This window comes from Rana temporaria, chromosome 2 (genome assembly GCF_905171775.1).
Source record: "Rana temporaria chromosome 2, aRanTem1.1, whole genome shotgun sequence".
Taxonomy (NCBI): Eukaryota; Metazoa; Chordata; class Amphibia; order Anura; family Ranidae; genus Rana; species Rana temporaria.
In genome coordinates, this window is record NC_053490.1 from 43127072 (window position 1) to 43149656 (window position 22585).

At 45.2% G+C, this 22585-nt stretch overlaps 1 long non-coding RNA gene across 1 annotated transcript in view; it reads left to right on the forward strand.

The window, feature by feature from the left end:
• LOC120928977 overlaps window positions 1-15611 on the forward strand; it is a 264765-nt gene extending 249154 nt beyond the window's left edge. Inside the window, exon 3 of the long non-coding RNA XR_005747330.1 lies at window positions 15520-15611. This is a non-coding gene — a long non-coding RNA (uncharacterized LOC120928977). The remainder of the gene's footprint in view (window positions 1-15519) is intronic.
• The last annotated feature ends 6974 nt before the right edge of the window (window positions 15612-22585 follow it).

The window sequence follows — 22585 nt, forward strand, 5'->3', positions numbered from 1 at the left end:
TCCTCCGGCATAACAACCGAGCGGCTTTTAGCCGCATCGGTTGTTATGTTTGGAAAGCCGATCGCCCGCTCTAAACAACGGTACCGGGATGATGCCTGCGGCTGCAGGCATCATCCCGGTACAACCCCTGAAAGCCGAGGACGCATATATGCGTACGCTCGGCGTGAAAGGGTTAAGGCAGCCCATTCAAAGTGAATAGATTGCCAGCCAGGTTTGGATGTAGGTGGGAGCTGGAGTGAGCTGCTGCCCCCCAGATATAAGTTGCCCCTCCACTAGACATGTGCATTCGTTTTCGTTAGAATGCATTTTCGTCCGAAAATCTGGTTTTTTTTCGTTGTCGTTTTAACAAACGATAACGAAAGTGCAAGAAAAACGAAAACCGAAAGATCCGACATAAAAAATGCTTTATTTTCGTTTTCGTTGCGGTAAAAATTAGATATAGAGAGATTCGACATTATAGGGAAAAGATTCGACATCATAGAGAAAAGATTCGACATTATAGAGAAAAGATTCGACATTATAGAGAAAAGATTCGACATTATAGAGAAAAGATTCGACATTATAGAGAAAAGATTCGACATTATAGAGAAAAGATTGGACACTATAGAAATAATAGATTCGACATTACAGAGAATAGATTTCGATTTATTAGAAAATAGATTCGACATTATAGAGAATAGATTCGACATTATTACTAGTCATACAACATTAGAATTCTTGTAGGCGGAATATTCGAACGGAAATGTACGATTCGACGTAAAGATTCGACGTTCCGTCTAATATTTTTTTGACCATTCGCCAGGCACCAACAAAGATTCAACGTTCCGGCGAATATTCTTTTGACCATTCGACAGAAACCAAGTTTTATTGGATTTTCGGACGAAAGCTATTCCCCAACGAAAAACGAAATAAATCAAAACGATTTTCGAGAGTAACTAAATAAATTTATTTTCCAAACGAAAAAACGAAACAAAATATTCCAATCTGCACATGTCTACCCTCCACCAGGTCGCTAAGAGTGCATCTGCTGATCCATAGCCAGTCTTATGGGGGCAGTTAATGTAAAGGGGCCCTGATAGGGGCATTTGATGCAAGGGGGCATTTTTATGGGGGCAGTTGATGTCAGGGGAAACTCTGGTGGGGACATGGGAAAAAGAAAATTGCGCTTATTCAGTGGAAAGCAAGCAAGCAACTAAAAGTGTTACACTACACAAATGCAAGTAAAAGAAAAAACAAGCTGCGCTAATAGGGTTAAATGCATGAAACCATGAGAAATATAAAACTGTGCCAAACTTATGAGTGACAAACGTGAATATAAATGAACACATACATGCAAAAAATGGTGGTATAAGTAATGAATGATCAGACACTCTCAATGATTAATCACTTGCTTACTGGGCACATAAACCCCCTTCGTGCCCAGGCGAAATTTCAGCTTCCGGCACTGCGTCGCTTTAACTGACATTTGCGTGGTCGTGCGACGTGGCTCCCAAACAAAATTGACGTCCTTTTTTCCCCACAAATAGAGCTTTATTTTGGTGGTATTTGATCACCTCTGCCGTTTTTATTTTTTGCGCTATAAACAAAAAAAGAGCGACAATTTTAAATATATATATATATTTTTTACTTGTTGCTATAATAAATATCAATTTTTTTTTTTTTTAAAAAACTATTTTTTTTTCTCAGTTAAGGCCGATACGTATTTTTCTACGTATTTTTGTAAAAAAAAAAAAAAAAAATCGCAATAAGCGACTGGTTTGCGCAAAAGTTATAGCGCCTACAAAATGGGGAACAGAATTATGTTTTTTTTTTATTATTTTTTTTGCTAGTAATGGCAGCGATCTGCGATTTTTATTGAGACTGCGATATTGCGGCGGACGTATCGGACACTTTTGACACAAATTTGGCGCCATTCACATTTATACGGCGATCAGCGCTATAAAAATGCACTAATTACTGTATAAATGTGACTGGCAGGGAAGGGGTTAACACTAGGGGGTGAGGAAGGGGTTAAATGTATTCCCTGGGTGTGTTCTAACTGTGTGGGGGGAGGGGAGTGACTGGGGGAGGTGACCGATGCTGTGTCCCTATGTACAAGGGACACAGATCGGTCTCCTCTGACAGCACGTGGAGCTCTGTGTTTACACACAGAGCTCCACGTCCTTGCTGTGTTACCGACGATCGCGTGTACCCGGCGGACATCGCGGCCGCCAGGTACACGCATCGGCTCTCCGGCGATGCGCCGGGACAGTGTTTACCCGCTGCCCGCCCCCCAGTGGCGCGCGCGGGTAATGCACATAAAAGGACGTCTAAAGACGTCCACTCGGCACTTGAGAGCCGCGCTGTGGACGTCTTTTGTCTATAGCGCGGGTCTCAAGTGGTTAAACGAAGAATGAAAAAAAAAACATAAAAATGTGATGAACAAATTAAAGTCCATGAAAAAAGAAGAAGAAACGTCATAGGTGGATGAATCCCATATAGTCCAAAGAAAAAATTAAAACAATAGAAACTTCAATCTCCAAACGGTGAGGGATATTACAGCAACCCAAAAAGTGATGATAGGGAAACACCTTCCCCTTAATGATGTACTGCCTCTTACCAAATGGAATTGATCTCTTATCACAGGAGATCAAAAAACGCATATAAACTGGTTAGGTGTCCAACAGGGAAGGCATCAATACGATACAGCCTCAATCGATGTATAATGCAGGATGCGCCATAAAAAGAGAAGAGGAGCTCGCATAGCATAAAATCCAACGTAAATTTATTAAAAGATAAAAAATGCGCACTTACAATGAGTCAAATGCATATGTGCATATAAAAGATCGAGCCGGCCGGGTTCCTCGATTCGCCTGCCCGTGTCTTCCGGGTACAGCTGAGCGCGGTGACGTCAGAACGTCGCTTACCCAACGTTTCGTCACAAAGATGACCACGTCCATCTTTGTGACGAAACGTTGGGTAAGCGACGTTCTGACGTCACCGCGCTCAACACGTGGGGACTTGTAACGTAAAAGGAAACTCTGATTGAGATATTTGATGTGAAGAGCAACACTGATAGGGACAGTTGATGTAAGGGGACACTATGAAGAAGGCAATTGATGTAAGGGGGCACTCTGATGGGGACCAATAATGTAAGTGGAAAATCTGATGGAGACATTTGATGTGAAGGGAAACACTGATGTCAATTGATATAAGGGGGCACTCTGATGCGGACACATAATGTAAAGGGACAATCTGATGGAGACAGTTGATGTGAATGGGGAACTCTAATGGGGACAGTTGATGTAAGGGGGCACTATGAAGGAGGCAATTGATGTAAGGGGGCACTCTGATGGGGACATGTAATGTAAAGGGAAAATCTGATGGAGACAGTTGATGTAAAGGAAAACTCTGATGGAGACAGTTGATGTTTGGGGGGCACTATGAAGCGGGAAATTGATGTAAGGGGGAACTCTGATGGGGAAATTTGATGTAAGGGGGAACTCTGATGGGGACAGTTGATGTAAGGGGGAACTCTGATGGGAACAGTTGATGTAAGGGGGAACTCTGATGGGGACAATTGACGTAAGGGGGATTTCTGATGGGGACAATTGATGTAAGCAGGGAATTTGATGGGGACATTTGATGTAAGGGGGCACTCTGATGGGAATTTGAGAAATTGATGTAAGGAGAACTCTGATGGGAACAGGTAATGTAAAGGGACACTCTGATGGGGACAGTTGATGTAAGGGGGCACTCTGATGGGGACAAATTATGTAAGGGGGAACTCTGATGGGGACAATTGATGTAAGGGGGAACGCTGATGGGGACAATTGATGTAAGGGGGAACTCTGATGGGGACAATTGATGTAAGTGGGCACTCTGATGGGGACAGTTGATGTAAGGGGGTACTCTGATGGGGACATTTGATGTAAGAGGGCACTCTGATGGAGACAATTGATGTAAGGTAGCACTCTCATAAAGACACCTGATTTAAGGGGTACACTTATGGGGACAATTGATGGGAGGGGGCATTCTGATTTGGACCCTGATGTAAAGGAGAATCTGATGGGGACACCCGATGTAAGGGGGGACACTGATAGGGACCCCAATGTATAGGCAGACTGTGATAGGAACACATGATATAAAGGATTAGGTTTAGACATCCTAATCCAATGATTATAATCCCTGTTCCCTCCTGCACTGCCTCTGCACTACCTTTTGCATGTTACTTCTGAAGCGTGTCGAGTGAACAGTAAATACTGGTTTCCTGTATCTCTGTCACACTGTGTGACAAACTACCAGTGATTAACACTAGGGATGAGCTCCGGCGTGTTTTGCACACTCCACGTGCAGAGCCTGCCAGGAAGTCGCCACGGCGCTGCGCTAATCACAGGCAGGGAGACATTTCCCGATCTCTGCAGCCATGCATCGGGACAATGTCTCCCTGCCTGTGATTAGCGCAGCGCCGTGCCGACTTCCTGGCGGGCTCTGCACGTGGAGTGTGCAAAACACGCCGGAGCTCATCCCTAATTTACACAGTGTTGACATTATGCTGCTTGACTTTTTTACTGCACCCCCAGATCAGATAGCCCTGCTGCCAACGCACCCTGGCACATGACCCTTTTTTTTCTAAAGCAATGCATCACCATGCGTTATGGTGCACCACAACACAGGTGCTTTCTGTCTGCTCCAGTTTAATAAATTCCCCTTCATGTGATTTGGCCCACCTTTCCATCAGATTGCACTTATTGGCCCAGATTCAAGTAGAATCGCGCAATATTTGCGTGGGCAAAGAGCAAATTTTTTTCTCTGCGCCCACGCAAATATTGCGCTTTGCCCGCGATTCACGGAGCAGTTGCTCCGTAAATTGCGCGGGCAATATGCTAAGCAGCCGGGCGCAAGGCTGCCTAATGTAAATGATCCCGCCGGGGGCGGGAATCATTTAAATTAGGCGCGCTCCCGCGCCGAGCGAACAGCGCATGCTCCGTCGGGAAACTTTCCCGACGTGCATTGCGGCAAATGACGTCGCAAGGACGTCATTTGCTTGTAAGTGAACGTGAATGGCGTCCAGCGCCATTCACGGTTCACTTACGTAAACGACGTGAAATTCGAACGTCGCGAGCGGGAGGCGCAGCTATACTTTAGCATAGGCTGCGCCTGCTATAGCAGGAGCAACCTTATGCTAAAGGCGCCGTACGGAAACTCCGTACCTTGCGTGAGAAGGGCCCGCGCAACTTTTGTGAATCGGCGTGTAGTATGCAATTTGCATACTACACGCCGATCACAAAGGCCGCGCCCCCTAGCGGCCAACGCAAGAATGCAGCCTGGGATGTGAAGGCATAAGGAGGCTTATGTTTGTCACATCCTAGGCTGCAGTCGGTGTAACGAGGTTCCTGAATCAGGAGCACTCGTTACACCGGAGCAAGTAAGCCCTTGCGCCGCGCAACTATGGTTGCGCGGGCGCAAGTGCTTCTTGAATCTGGGCCATTGACTATGCAGGTCATAAAGGAGCAAATTGGAAAACGCCTCTATTGCATTAGGGATACTTAGGCCCAGATTCTCATACAATTACGTTGCTCCTGGGCAGCGTAACGTATGTGATTTACGTTACACCGCCGCAGGTTTACAGCGTTAGTGCCTGATTCTCAGAACACTTACCTGTAAACTTGCGGCGGTGTATCGTAAAAGCGCTCGGCGCAAGCCCGCCCAATTCAAATGGGGCGGACACCATTTAAATTAGGCGCGTACTGCGCATGCTCCGTCGGGTAAATTACCCGACGTGCATTGCGCTAAATGACGTCGCCCCGACGTCATTTGCTTAGACGTTAACGTAAATGGCGTCCAGCGCCATTCACGGACGTCTTATGCAAACAACGTAATTTTTTTAAATTTCGACGCGGGAACGACGGCCATACTTAACATTGGTTGCCCCTCATAATAGCAGGGGCAACTTCACGCGTCGCTTAAGCTACGGAAACGTCGTAAATTCTCAGCGTCGACCGCGCGTATGTTCGGGAATCTCGCGTAATTACCTAATTTGCATAGACGACGGGAAAAACGACGATGCGACACCTAGCGGCGGGAAAAAAAAATTGTATCTTAAAAGTTGACAGCGTAAGAGCCTTACGCCTGTCAGATCTAATGGGTATCTATGCGTAACTGATTCTAAGAATCAGTCGCATAGATACCCGGGGCCAGATTAGGACTTACGACGGCGCAAATGGTGTTGCGCCGTTGTAACGCCATTGAGAATCTGGGCCAATGATCTTTTTTTTATTGGTTCAGGCCTAATTGATGGCGTATTATAAGGAGCTTTGGGATGCAGGAAACAAATGTCCAATACCTTGTTGTGTTTGGTAGAAGGGTATGGGGGATGGAGATCTTCATACAATAGAAGAGGTTTATATTATTTGACAATTTAGGTGCAAATAGTACTCAATGGAGTCAGGAAACTGACTTGGAGTTCCCATGGTAACTGGGTAAAGGTTTTGGAGCATAGAATAATTACATCATGGTACCTTTAAATTCACAGGTGATGGCATGAATGCTTCCTAGTGCGATTGCTTTGAAGTAGGCAATGGTCATGTGGTAACTCCACTTTAATCACATGGCTTAGGTTTCCATAGCAACCCAGAGAGTTCTTCTTATTGATACCATTACCCTTCCCCCTTGAGGATTAGAAGAACTACCCCCACTATCAGGTTATTTAGATACAAGGCTTTGCTTCTGTATGGATACACGTCAATCTTGTGCAGAAAAAAATATGCATATTTCATAATTACTATGATTGGAAAAAGCCTAAGGGAGAACGTTTTTTTTTTATTATTATTATAATAAATTGTGTTTTGAAAAATAAAAAATATAATTATTGAAATATAGTTGGATGTATGCATAGTCTTAAAGAGATGGGCCCGGATTCACATACATTGGCGCATATTTATGCCGGCGTAGCACATCTAATATACGCTACACCGACTGTAAGGGCTTACCTTGAGTGGAGTCCATTTTGCAGATTTGTAAGCTCACCCTTGCAGGTGCACACAGCCCACGGTAATACAGGTAAGACACTACCTGGGCTGTGAGTCTGTGCACGGGGGCTAGATAAAGATTAGCCCAGGAAAGTCAAGTATAGCCGTGGCCCCGGATTCCAGAGAGAGTCAGGTAACTACTGACGGAAAGTTCAGGGTTTGCAGACAGGAACCAAAGACAAGTCCGGGGCACAAGCCGTGGGTCAAGGGATGGAGAAGGCAGGGAAAGTCCAAAAGTACAAGCCGGGGTCAGAGGGCAGGAGACAGCAGCAATCCAGGGTACGTAAGCCAAAGGGTCAGAAGCCGGGGTCAGTCTTGTAGCTGAAGACAACCACAGGAACCGTTGGCACAGACAGGACAAGCAGAGTACAATGAACTGACACCTCCCTCATAGTGAGGCAGGGCTTTATACCCTGGTTGATTAGGAAACCTGCCTCAGCTGGACCAGGATAGACAAGTGCAGATTGTAGGGAGATCCAGAGACAGGCAATCAGCACATAGTTCAGAACCAGGCTCCGACGGACAGCAAGAAGAATATCAACTGAGAAGTGGCTCAGAAGCAAAGACCTGGACCAGCAATGGAGAGGTCCTGGGTTCAATTCCACCCAGAGCCAACTGGGGCACGACCACGCCTCGCTGTCCGTTTGGTACGGTAGCGACCGTGACACCGACGCAGCGCACAGAGGCAAGCACAGTATTCAGGAAGCCAGTGCTCCCACTCGCTCTCAAATCTACGCTGGGTTTCCTCGGCGTAACCAGCGTAGGTGGAAGTGGGCGTGAGCCATGCTATTGAGGCGTGACCCCATGCAAATGATGGGCCAAGCGCCATAGAAGTACTTAAAATGAACGGCGCATGCGCCGTCCCGTGGCCGCATCCCAGTGCGCATGCTCAGAATCACGTCGAAACAACTGCCTAAGATACGTCGAATCACTGGCTACGACATGAAGGTAACCTACGCCTAGTCATATTCACGTACAACGTAAACGACAAAAGATACGACGGCTTGTGTTCCCTGGTCCATACCTTTGCATGAGTTGCGCCTCCTATAAGGGGAATAACTTTACGCCGGATGTACGACTTTCGCAAACCGCGTATATTATGCGCCAGGCGCAAGTACGTTCGTGAATCGGCGTATCTCCCTCATTTGCATATGTGCATAGAAAATCAATGGGAGCGGCAAATGCGCCCAGCGTAAATATGCGCCCACGATACGACGGCGTAGGCAAGTTACGTCGGTCATAGGAAGCCAATTTTTAGGCGTATCTCAGATTGTGGGCACGGCGCACAGATACGACGGCGCATAGTTACACTTATGCGGCGTATCTCGAGATACGTCGGCGCAAGTGCTTTGTGAATCCGGGCCATGGTGTCTACTTGCAAGAAAATATTTAACATTACTGGACTTATACCTTGATTAGGTTTGCATGTGATTTCTCTGTGGTTTGTAAAGGTTAAGTTCACTCCTTACATTAACAGGCCCATGCAGACAAGGGGCCCCAGTGATTTAAAGTGTACTGCGCCATTTAAAAAAAAAATAATATTGTAGGCCTGTAGGCCTTTTCTGTCAGTCGTGAAGCCTGGACGATATACTTCCAATATTTGCATTCCTATGTCCTAGCTAATTTCCAGGACATGGGGGTAGATTCAAGTAGCAATTACGCCTGCGTATCCATAGATACGCAGCGTAATTGCTAAGTAGCGCCGGCGTATCGACTTTCTGTATTCAGAAAGCTCGATACGCTGACTGTAGCCTAAGATATGACTGGCATAAGGCTCTTATGCCGTCGTATCTTAGGCTGCATTCTTACGCTGGCCGCTAGGTGGCGTTCCCGTAGTGGTCAGTGTAGAGTATGCAAATTGCATACTCACGCCGATTCACAAACGTACGCGCGCCCGGCGTTCTAGTTTTACGTCGTTTGCGTTCGTCGCTTTCTGCGTAAGGCTGCTCCTGCTATTAGGAGGCGCAGCCAATGGTAAGTATACACGTCGTTGCGGCGTCGCGATTTTCGAAATTTACGTCGTTTGCGTAAGTGAATCGCGAATGTCGCTGGACGCCATTTACGTTCACGTCGAAGCAAATGACGTCCTTGCGACGTCATTTACCACAATGCACGTCGGGACATTTTCCCGACGGAGCATACGCAGTACGTTAGGCGTGGGAACGTGCCTAATTTAAATGATCCACGCCCCCTACGGTATCATTTAAATTACGCGCGCTTACGCCGGCCACTTTTACGAAACGCCCCCGCAAATTACGGAGCAAATGCTTCATGAATGAAACGTAGCTCAAGTAATTTACGGAGGCGTAGCGTAAAAACGGAACGCTGCACCGCCGTAGTAGTGCGCTCCCCTACTTGAATCTACCCCAGTGTCTACAACAAAGTTACCACTGGGCCTTCTTCTTTTAAGGACAACTAAAGTGATAATCTCTTCAAAGAAGGTGGCTTGATGGCCTTTTTGTAGCAGTTCAGAGTATGTAATAGAAGGGGGCTACAGCAGTGTGAGAATCCTGTCGGGGATGTGCGACCAAAGCAGTGATGGCGAACCTTGGCACCCCACATGTTTTGGAGCTACATCTCCCATGAGGCTCATATGCATTCTGCAGTGCAATGTAGCCTCATTGGAAATGTAGTTCCAAAACATCTGGGGTGCCAAGGTTTGCCATCACTGGACTAGAGAGTCTATGCTGCGACGGGCCCGAGTGCATGTACAGCTTTTTAACCGCTTGGGATCCGCGCTATAGTCAAATGACGGCTATAGCGCGGATCCGAATATCCAAGTGGACGTCAATTGACGTCCGCCCCTTTGCGTGTTCCCCGCGCGTGCTCCAGAGCACGCAGCGGGGAAACTCTGTGTTGGCCGTGTCCCTTGGACACAGCCAATTACAGATCGCCGCGAACGGCCAATCAGAGTGGCCGTTTGCCATGCGATCTGTGCGGCCAATGAGAGATGATCTCATATGTAAACATATGAGATCATCTCTCATTGCCGGCTCTCACACTGACAGCGGTGCTGTCTCTGGAGAGGAGACCGATCTGTGTCCTTTGTACATAGGGACACAGATCGGTCACCCCCCCAGTCACCCCCCTTCCCCCATACAGTTAGAACACTATATAGGGAATACATTTAACCCCTTCCTCACCCCCTAGTGTTAACCCCTTCCCTGCCAGTCACATTTATACTGTAATTAGTGCATATTTATAGCACTGATCGCAGTATAAATGTGAATGGCACCAAAAATGTGTTAAAAGTGTCCAATGTGTCCGCCATAACGTCGCAGTCCCAATAAAAATCGCAGATCGCCGCCATTTCTAGTAAAAAAAATAAAATAATAAAAAATAATAATTCTGTCCCCTATTTTGTAGGCGCTATAACTTTTGCGCAAACCAGTCGCTTATTGCGATTTTTTTTTTTTACCAAAAATATGTAGAATACGTATCGGCCTAAACTGAGAAAAAAAAAGTGTTTTTTTTTTTTTTAATTAGGATATTTATTATAGCAACAAGTAAAAAATATTGTATTTTTTTCAAAATTGACGCTCTTTTTTGTTTATAGCGCAAAAAATAAAAACCGCACAGGCGATCAAATACCACCAAAAGAAAGCTCTATTTGTGGGGGAAAAAGGACGTCAATTTTGTTTGGGAGCCACATCGCACGACCGCGCAATTGTCAGTTAAAGCGACGCAGTGGCGAAAGCTGAAATTTCACCTGGGCAGGAGGGGGGTATATGTGCCCAGTAAGCAAGTGGTTAATTAGGAAGAACGCTCCCTCCTGCAGTGCTGGAGAAGAACGCTTAATGACAGTTGAAATAAGCCAGGATGTGTGATTGTAAACATTGGGGGTATTCCTGCTAGGCTTAGTGACAGAAAGGGGAGATTTACTTATTCTAGTGTGCTCACAATCTGACACCAACAATCGGGTACTATTCTTTCACTGACACTAACGATGGGGCACTATTTCTCCCACTGATACCAAAGATGGGGCACTATTCCTCCCTCTAATGCCAAAGATGCACTGTTTTCTCTCACTGTTGCCAATCTAGGGCCATATTCTCGTAGATAGGCGTATCTTTGTTCCCGCGTAGCGTATCCTATTTACGCTACGCCTCCGCAACTTAGACGAGCAAGTGCTGTATTCTCAAAGTACTTGCTCCGTAAGTTGCGGCGGCGTAGCGTAAATAGGCCGGCGTAAGCCCGCCTAATTCAAATGTGGAACAGGGGGGCGTGTGTTATGTAAAATAACCATGACCCGACGTGATTGAAGTTTTTCACGAACGGCATATCCCAGTGTGCATTACTCCAAATACGCCGCAAGGTTTTGACGTGAACGTAAATTACGTCCAGCCCCATTCACCGACGACTTGCGCAAACGATGTAAAATATTCAAAATTAGACGCGGGAACGACATCCATACTTAACATTGGTACGCCGCATGTACGCCACCATATAGCAGGGGTAACTTTACGCCGGGAAAAGCCTAACGTAAACGGTGTATCTTTACTGCGTCCTCCAGGCGTACGTTCGTGAATTCGCGTATCTAGCTGATTTACATATTTCTAGGCGTAAATCAGCGTACAGGCCCCTAGCGGCCAGCGTAAATATGCAGTTACGATCCGACGGTGTAAGAGACTTACGCCGGTCGGATCTAATAGAAATCTATGCGTAACTGATTCTAAGAATCAGGCGCATAGATACGACGGCACAACTCCTTTGTGAATCTGGGCCAAAATTTCTACTCTAAATAGCCAAAGACTGGCTCCCCCTCAAGGCTAAAGGACAATAAACTGGGCCATTGTTTAGAAAGTTTGGAGACCCCTGCTCTAGACCCTTTGGGGAACATTTACTAATACTGGTGCACACACAACCAGTAACAGGAATCATGGGAAAGCAGACGGGAATTGGAAACCTTTAAAACTTAAACTTTAACCTTTAACAGCAGACAATTTGTTGGATATTAAAGGCCGCGGTTGTTTATTATTGGTTTCAAAAACATTGTGGGTAAGCATCAATCAAAAAACGTCAGATATAAATAAAGCTTTGGCTAACCTAGCCACTACGGCACAGGCTGCAAACACAAACTACCCAACTTCAATTCAAATAATAAGCCTTAAAACACTTCTTGCTTAGCAAATATATAACATATTAAATATAGCATTACCAACAGCTAGTCCCCCTTTGTTATCTCTCAAAAATCCTTTATATATATATATATATATATATATATATATATATATATATATATATATATTTTTTTTTATATATATATTTTTAACAAAGGTGACACTACCACATAACAACAGCCGTGACAAGTTTATTAACCTCTTTGTCACCGCGCCATAGACAAAAGACGTCTACAGCGCGGTCGAGTTGTTCTGGGAGGACGTCCCTGGGACGTCCTCCCAGAATCCTCCTCTCGCGCGCCCCCTCCCGGAATCATCTGTGAGTGCTGGGTCTAGAAGACCTGGCGCATCACAGATCGTGGTAAATTGCCGCTGATAGCGGCCGTTTACCACGTGATCGCTCCGTCAAATGACGGAGCGATCACTTGTAAACAAACCGGCGTCATGTGATGACGCCGGTTCCTCCCTCTCCTCTCTGTACCGATCGGTACAGTGTGAGAGGAGAGGGGGGAGAACGGAAGCAGCAGCAGCTGCTGTGGCTGGATCTGTGACAAATGCAGTCACAGATCCAGCCATCCCTCCCTGTGCAATACTCTGCAATACCACCAATACTCTGCAATAACACCAATACTCTGCAATACCCCCATACTCTGCAATACCCCCCATACTCTGCAATAACCCCCCCATACGCTGCAATAACCCCCCCATACGCTGCAATAACCCCCCCATACGCTGCAATAACCCCCCCATACGCTGCAATAATACCACCCATACTCTGCAATACCCCCCATACTCTGCAATACCACCCATACTCTGCAATACCACCCATACTTTGCAATACCACCCATACTCTGCAATACCCCCCATACTCTGCAATACCCCCCATACTCTGCAATACCCCCAATACTCTGCAATACCCCCCATACTTTGCAATACCCCCCATACTCTGCAATACCCCCAATACTCTGCAATACCCCCAATACTCTGCAATACCTGCTAATATGACAGAAACAAGATTTTTTTTTTCTTTTACAGAATTTTCAGTGTTTTTTCTTTTATAGCGCAAAAAATAAAAAACCCAGAGGTGATCAAATACCACCAAAAGAAAGCTCTATTTGTGGGAAAGAAAGGACAACAATTTCAGATGGGCACAATGTTGTATGACTGAGTAATTGTCATTCAAATTGTGAGAGCACCGAAAGCTGAAAATTGGTCTGGTTAGGAAGGGGGTTTAAGTGCCCAGTGGTCAAGTGGTTAATAGGGGAGGGGGGAGGGGAGAACACCACAGCTCCTGTCCTCTGAGGCGAATGAGCCAGCAGCTACGGAACCACTATTTTATAGCCCAAACGGGCTGGTCACCTGTACCCCTCTCCTGACACGTGAGTCCTGCTAAGCTCCCCCTGTGAGCGACAGGCTCCACAGGGGGAACTTGAAACTGCCCTCCCAACGCTTTTCCATGAGGAAAAGGGGGGGCTAGAAACTGCCTTCCCGCTTTTTCTATCATTCCCCATTGTTGGTGTCAGTGTGTGGAATAGTGTCTTGCATCTGTGGTATAAAAAGTGCCCCAATGGCTGGAAAAAGGCAAGCAAAAGGCAGCATTGGGCCACCGGGCTGCAGTTTGGAGACCCCTGGTCTAGAGGCCTACAAATGGCATTGTGTATTTTGAGGTACTAGGTCCCCTGTCTGCATGGGCCAGTTTATGTAAAAGGTGAACTTAGCCCTTATGTTTTGCTTAACCCCATCCTTCTATTACCATTATGGATTGATCTTGTTAAAGTGGAGGTTCACCCTCCAAAAAATTTCTGCCATCACTTGGAGTCGAGCCATCCTACCGACAGAATGCCTGTGATTGACAGGCTTCCGAACGGCGCATACTGCGTGTCACACGTTGCCGAAAAAACCCGAACGTCGGTGCGGCTCTATACGGCGCCTGCGCACCGACGTTCAGGTTCTGTCGGCAACCTGTGACGCGCAGTATGCGCCGTTCTAGAGCCTGTCAATCACAGGCAGTGCTTGGAAACGCCCAGTCCCGCGTGATTGCCGGGGGGTGAAAATCGTGATAACGAGGTATGTGCTGAGAAAAAAAAAAAAACACCGGCATTCTGTCGGTAGAATGGCTCAACTCCATGTGATGTCAGAATTTTTTTTGAGGGTGAACCTCCACTTTAAGGCCCCGTACACACGAGAGGATCTATCCGCTGGAATTGATCTGCGGATCAGTTCCAGCGGATAGATCCGCTGGTGTGTACATCCCAGCGGATCTTTTTCCGCAGATTTTTTTCGGGCCGACCGATTTCCAGCAGATAAAAATTTCTTAGCATGCTAAGAAATCTATCCGCTGGAATCGGCTTCAGCGGATCGATCCGGTGGTCTGTACAGACTCACCGGATCGATCGGTCCGATTCCCTCCCTCGCATGCGCCGTAATGATTCGACGCATGCGTGGGTATCCTTATATGACAGCGTCGCGCACGTCGCCACGTCATCATCGCGGCGACGGCGCGACACGTCATCGCGATGGGATTTCGGCGCGGATTTCGATCCGATGGTGAGTACACTCCATCGGATCCAAATCCGCGGAAATCCTCGAGAGGATTTATCCGCGGATACGGTCCGGCGGACCGTATCCGCGGATCAATCCTCTCGTCTGTACCCGGCATTAGTTGAATCAACCACCACTTTCTATATTTTGGGAATGTCTGTAGCAAGATCCCATGTGTGAGGGTCTTAGCTCAGAACCTCACCCTCCTCGTCCATGGGGTTCCATTCCTCTTAGGCGATACATCCGATGAGAATGGTCCGACGGAACGTTTTCATTGGTTCATCGCTGAAGCAGACTGATGGTCTGATGTGCGTACACACCATCAGTTCAAAAACCGATCGGGTCAGAACGCGGTGACGTAAAACACAGGATGTGCTGAAAAAAACGAAGTTTAATGCTTCCAAGCATGCGTCGACTTGATTCTGAGCATGCGCGGGTTTTGAACCGATGCTTTTGTGTACTAACCATCGGTTTTGACCTATCGGTCAGCCATCCTTCGGTTCAATTTTAAAGCAAGTTCTAAAACTTTGGTCTGAAGGACAAAAGTCCGATGGGCCGTACACACGGTCGGTTTGGACCGATGAAACTGAACCTCAGTCCGTTTTCATCGGTTTGGACCGGTCGTGTGTACGCAGCCTTATTGCAACAGGAAACGTTTCAATGCTCCTTCTGAAATTTTCATAATGTAATATTAGTAAAATGGTCACAGCATTGAAGTAAACATCATCAAACTGCTCTCCGGATTTTGCGGCCAGCCATAGAGCAATGACCTTGTATTTTTAGCTCCTTCTTCTTGAAAGCAAACTTTAATGGGTTTTTAGATCTCATATGCTTTTTGTCCATTGCAGGTCTTACTAATGCTGGAGGAGATCAAGGACGGGGAATATTAAGAAGAGACCAGGGCAGCAGGGCTCGACCCTGAAGTCGGATATTTGGCAGGTAAGCACTATGAAGTATACGGCTTGCAGGGGAGCTTAATGGTTGGAAGACGGCCAGGGCGACATCTTTGTGAACTTCACATATCAGGTCTTCTTGTGTATAAAGTACTGTATGTGCAGCAACTGCAATATTAGACAGCATGATAATGGGGGATGTTTTAGTGTTGTTTATGTTGTTTGTTGAGCCACATTTTCTTGAGAATGTGCTTTACAGAGTTGGGATAATTGGCAAGAAATGTTTTAAAACTGGCTGCCTTATGAAGGACATGAGGAGAAATTCAATAAACATTCAGACCTCCAAGGCTGAGCAGAATCAGTGTGCTGGTGCCATGTAGTTTGATTATTAGCCCTGTATTAATATGTAATGCTTATATGAGATTTTAGTGATTGGGTTAACATCTATTTTTACTTTGGTGGCCTTTGAAGACTGTAGATCAGTGATTTCCAAATGGTGGTCCGCAGGCCCTTTGCTTGCCTTTATCTGGTCCTTTTGGCACTATTCCTCCCACTGGTACAAAACACTGTTTTACCCTCTGACACCAACAATTAGGCATCATTCCTCCCACTGATACCAGTCATGGGACACTACCCTCCCACTTATACCAATGATGGGGCACTATTCTTCCCACTGATACCAATGATGGGACATTATTTCTCCCACTGATACCAATCATGGGACACTACCCTCTCACTGATACCAATGATGGGACATTATTTCTCCCACTGATACCAATGATGGGTTATTATTTCTCCCACTGATACCAATGAGGGGGCACCATTCCTCCCACTAATGCTAACAATGGGGCACTATTCCTCCTAATTATATCAATGATGGGGCACTATTCCTCCCACTAATACCAATGGTGGTGCACTATTCCTCCTACTAACACCACTGATGGGGCACAATTCCTCCCACGGATACCAATGATGAGGCACCAGTGCCAATGATGGGGCACTATTCCTCCCACTAATGCAAATGATGGGGTACTAATCCTTCCACTGATACTGATAATGGCACACTAATGCCAATGATGGGGCACTAAACCTTCCACTGATACTGATAATGGGACACTAATGCCAATGATGGGTCAGTATTCCTCCCACTTATACCAATGATGGGGCACTATTCCTCCCACTAATACCAATGACGGGGCACCATTTTCCCCACTAATACCAATAATGGGGCACTAATGCCAATGATGGAGCACTATATCCTTCACTAATACCAATAATGGGGCAATATTCCTCCCAATAATATCAATGATAAGTCACTAACTCTACTGATGGGGCATTATTCCTTCCACTGATACCGAAAATAGGACACTAATGCCAATGATGGAGTACTATTCCTCCCACTAATGCCAATGATGGAGCACTATTCCTCCCACTAATGCCAATGATGGAGCACTATTCCTCCCACTAATGCCAATGATGGAGCTCTATTCCTCCCACTAATGCCAATGATGGAGCACTATTCCTCCCACTAATGCCAATGATGGAGCTCTATTCCTCCCACTAATGCCAATGATGGAGCACTATTCCTCCCACTAATGCCAATGATGGGGTACTATTATTTCCACTGATACCGATAATAGGACACTAATGCCAATGATGGAGTACTATTCCTCCCACTAATGACAATGATGGTGCCTTAATGCCATTATTTTTCCCACTAATACCAATAATGGGGCACTAATGCCGATGATGGAGCACTATTTCCTCCACTAATTCCAATGATGGGGCAATATTCATCCCACTAATACCAATAATAGGACACTATTGCCAATGATGGGGCATTATTGATCCCACTAAGGCCAATGATGTGGTACTCTTCCTCCCACTGATACCAATGATGGGGCACTATTCCTCATCTCCAATCCAATTTTAAGTCATTGCTCAGCCTTTTACCAGTCTTTAATCGTTTAAAGGAAAACGGTGCTAAGTAGTTTAGCTGTCCTTACTCAGTGGCTTTGAATAATTTAGACACTGATCCAGAACCCACTTGCAAGTCAGGAGTTCAAACCTCTCTCACTTCACTTGCTGCATGTTTTTTTTCGGTCCATAAATCAGGAAGTCACTAACATCTCATATAAGCTTCGACATCGATATTATTTCAAAAGTCATGTTCAATGTTTTTATATCTGCTGCTTTCATAAATATAATACCTGGCGATCCTGCCATGAAAGTTTTTGTTTAAGCACTTCCTGTTATAGGGTGATAGCACTCTGTCCCTGTCTCCCAGTCACACAGGCTTCCAAGAGACTGCAAGTGGACATTTTAAACACACATTAGGAAATCACGTGTCTGGAACTCTGCAATGAGAAATGCCATGCAGCCATCTCTGGAATGCATGAAGATGGAAAGTGACTTTAAAGAGGCTGCAGGAGATCTGTGGCACTGAGATGCAACAAAAAATTAAAAACAGACAATATATATATATATATATATATTATATATATATATATATATATATATATATATATATATATATATATATATATATATATATATATATATATATATATATTTTTTTTTTTTTTTTTCATTTTGCATGGTTTTAATCTTTTTTTTTTTTTTCACATTTACATTACTTTCATTGTCCTTGCTAGAATTATTTACATACAGTTATCAAAATAAAAATCCGAACTTCGGCAATAAAAATATTGTCTTCCCTTGCAGTGGGGCTGCGCCTGCCCTAGGCCTAAGTTAACTGCTCCTATAGTTTAATCCTAGGGCAGCAATCTCCAAACTACGGCCCTCCAGCTGTTGCAGAACTACACAACCCATGAGGTATTCTAAAACTCTAATGCCGCGTACACACAATAATTTTTCGGCATGAAAAAAAACTACGTTTTTCCAACTTCATCATTAAAACGATGTTGCCCACACACCATCGTTTTTTAAAAATGCTCTAGCAACATGTACAACGGCACTATAAAGGGGAAGTTCCATGCGGATGGCGCCACCCTTGGGGCTGCTTTTGCTGATTTCGTGTTAGTAAAAGACGATTTGCGCTTTCCTGTCTGTTACAGCGTGATGAATGTGCTTACTCCATTACGAACGCTAGTTTTACCAGAACAAGCGCTCCCGTCTCATAACTTGCTTCTGAGCATGCGCGGGTTTTTCACGTCGTTAAAGCCCACACATGACCATTTTTTACAACCCGAAAAATGACATCCTTTAAAACGTTGTGAAAAAATAGAGCATGTTCAAAAAACATTTTGGCCGTTTTTCAGAACCCGAAAAATGCTCTGAAGCCCACACACGATAGTTTTAAATGACGTTTTTAAAAAACTTTAAAAAACAATTTTTTTACAACCCGAAAAATGATCGTGTGCATTAGACTGTCCAATGTAGGGCTCTTGTACCGTGATGTAATTGCGTGATGACAGGCTATTGTCGGAAAATCCAACCTATTGTACGCACCATCGCACAATTGTTGTCAGAGTTTCCAACAACAAATGTGGGATTGCATGCTTTAAAATTTTCTGACAACAAATGTGTGCTGTCGGATTATCCGATCGTGTGTGCCAGAAGTCCTTCGGAAAAAACTCCAAAGTACAAACACGCATGCTCAGAAGCAATTCTAACCATAACACAACATTAGCAGAAGTTGCCCAAAGGGTGGCGCTAAAGAGCTGAAAAACAAAGTAGTTTGTGTTTGTTGGCCGACAATTCTTTGCCGTTTTGTGTGCAAGACAAGTTCCTGGCCAACGCCAATGCCCTTCGGACAAAAGTCCTATGCTTTGTCTGCAGAAAATCAGATTGTGTGTATGAGGCTTTAGACCACTGCCATGATTGGTCTGGCAGAGTGGAGTAACCTGCAAGAGCAGAGCATTGGGTGAGTCAACCACTTGCTGACCAGGCCTTCTGGAACTTTTTGTTTACAAGTTTAAATTAGTATGTTTTGCTAAAAAAAAAATCTTAGAGCCCCCCCTCCCCCCCAAAAACATTATATCTTTTTTTTGCAGAGACCCTAGAGAATAAAATGGCAATTGTTGCAATATTTTATGTCACACTGTATTTGCTCAGCGGCCTTTAAACACAATTTTTGTGAAAAAATACACTTAAATTAATTGAAAAAAAACAACAATACACTAAAGTTAGTCCAATGTTTTGTATAATGTAAAAGATGATGTTACGCCCAGTTGATTGGCTCCCGCTTCAATCACAGCAGGAGAAGATCTCGTGCACAAAATCACGTACAGGTGCGTGATTTTGCATAGCCAGGCCGCCCTGCAACAGTATACCGTATTCACCCCCCCCCCCCCTATTGGCTTTTTACCTATTTTGTTACATTACAGCCTTTAGTTCAATGTTTTTTTAATCTGAATTCTATGTGATGGATCAGAACATAATAGTCTAAATTGGTGAAGTAAAATTAGAAAAATATATACATGAAACTATTTTTCAGAAATAAAAACCTGATAATTGCCATGTGTGCGTATGTATTCACCCCCTATGGTATGAAGCCCATAAAAAGCTCAGGTTCAACCAATTACCTTCAGAAGTCACACAATTAGTGAAATGATGTCCACCTGTGTGCAATCTAAGTGTCACATGATCGCTTACATATACACACCTTTTTGAAAGGCTCCAGAGGCTGCAACACCTAAGCAAGAGGCACCACTAATCAAACACTGCTATGAAGACCAAGGAGTTCTCCAAATAAGTAAGGGACAATGTTGTTGAGAAGTACAAGTCAAGGTTATAAAAAAATATCCAAATCTTTGATGATCCCTAGGAGCACCATCAAATCTATCATAACCAAATGGAAAGAACATGGCACAACAGCAAACCTGCCAAGATACGGCCACACCCCAAAACTCACGGACCGGGCAAGGAGGGCATTAATCAGAGAGGCAGCACAGAGACCTAAGGTAACCCTGGAAGAGCTGCACCGTTCCAGCAGAGACTGGAATATCTGTACATAGGACGACAATAAGCCGTACAGTCCATAAAGTTGGGCTTTATGGCAGAGTTGCCAGAAGAAAGCCATTACTTTCAGCAAAAAACAAAATGGCCCGTTTTGAGTTTGAGAAAAGGCACGTGGGAGATTCCCAAAATGTATGGAGGAAGGTGCTCTGGTCTGATGAGACTAAAATTTAACTTTTTGGCCATCAAAGTAAACACTATGTCTGGCGCAAACCCAACACATCACATCACCCAAAGAACACCATCCCCACAGTGAAACATGGTGGTGGCAGCTTCATGCTGTGGGGATGTTTTTTTAGCAGTCTGGACTGGGAAACTGGTCAGAGTTGAGGGAAAGATGGATGGTGCGAAATACATGGATATTCTTGAGCAAAAACTGTACCACTCTGTGTGTGATTTGAGGCTAGGACGGAGGTTCACCTTCCAGCGGGACAATGACTCCAAACACACTGCTAAAGCAACACTTGAGTGGTTTAAGGGGAAACATGTAAATGTGTTGGAATGGCCTAGTCAAAGCCCAGACCTCAATCCAATAGAAAATCTGTGATCAGACTTAAAGATTGCTGTTCACAAGTGCAAACTATCCAATTTGAAAGAGCTGGAGCAGTTTTGCAAGGATGAATGGGCACAAATCCCAGTGGTATGTGGCAAGCTCATAGAGACTTATCCAAAGTGACTTGGAGCTGTGATGGCGGCAAAAGGTGGCTCTACAAAGTATTGACTTTAGGGGGGTGAATTGTTATACACATTTACTTTTTCTGTTATTTTGTCCTATTTGTTGTTTGCTTCACAATAAAAAAAAAACATCTTCACAGTTGTGGGCATGTTCTGTAAATTAAATGATGCAAATCCTCAAACAATCCATGTTAATTCCAGGTTGTGAGGCAACAAACAGGGCCGATCCTCCCTATAGGCTCACTATGCAAGCCGCTTAGGGCCCCGCAAAGCTGCGAAGGGCCCCCCAAATTACTAGAGGCCCCGCCTGGTGAGAAGTCATTTTCGTCCCCTCACCCCGCTTCTAAACTCGCTGGCTGAGTCATTTCCGACAGCAGAACACCCCCTCCCCCCACTTCTCAACTTTCTTTAATGTGACATGTCACTGTCGTCAGCGCCCCCTGCTTTTCATTTTTAATGTGCCATGTCATTTTGCTTAGGGCCCCAGGGAGGTCAGGATCGGCACTGGCAACAAAACGCGAAAAATGCCAAGGGGGGTGAATACTTTTGCAAGGCTCTGTATATGCGGTGGGCGATCGGGAAGTGGTTAAGCTCAAGAACCAGAAGTGACCTCGGAGGTTGCTTCAGTCCTCCAAGGGCATAGAGTCAAGTAGGGGCTATCTTGTCACATAGGATCGGTTCCGCACTTACTGGCGGCTCTGGTAAGCTAGAAAACGACCTCTACTGTCTCTTCTAAAAGTGATCCTGCAGCAAATCTGCTGCTGGGACCACTTTTAACTGACGCCAAATCGGCCGCATGATATGGGGTAACGGCAGCTAGCTGATGCCATAGCAACGGTAGTAGACGTCAAAGTCATGACATAAATGTACTGTGGGCAGTCGGCAAATTGCTATACCCGGTTCCACTAGGTTTTAAGCTCACTGTAGTGCCATGAAATTCGATGCAGACAACCAAATTGTATTATATTGACACCTGCAGCAGATCGCACACCAAGTGCATTTTGAACGCGGTGCAGGAAACAATCATAGAGCGCAGGTTTCCGGTGTGAATGAGCCCTAAAAACAGACGAGCGTATCCTCTGTGCATTTGGGATCTGCTCAAATCCTTGTGAAATGTGTAGGAGACTGGGGCTGCTTCTTCCATGTAGAGGCTCACAAATCAATATTCAGAAATGAAAAATAACAAAAGAGAAAATGGAAAAGCATAAAAAAGCCTAAAGAGAATTTCTCTCTGACTGCATTTCCTGAGTGTTGGGCCCTTAGCGGTAGAGGAACCGCTGGCAGCCAGGAACACTTCCGATTCTTCCTGCCGTATAGATTAGCAGTTCTTGTGATTCACCTCTTATGTAGTCAAGTGCTATGCAAG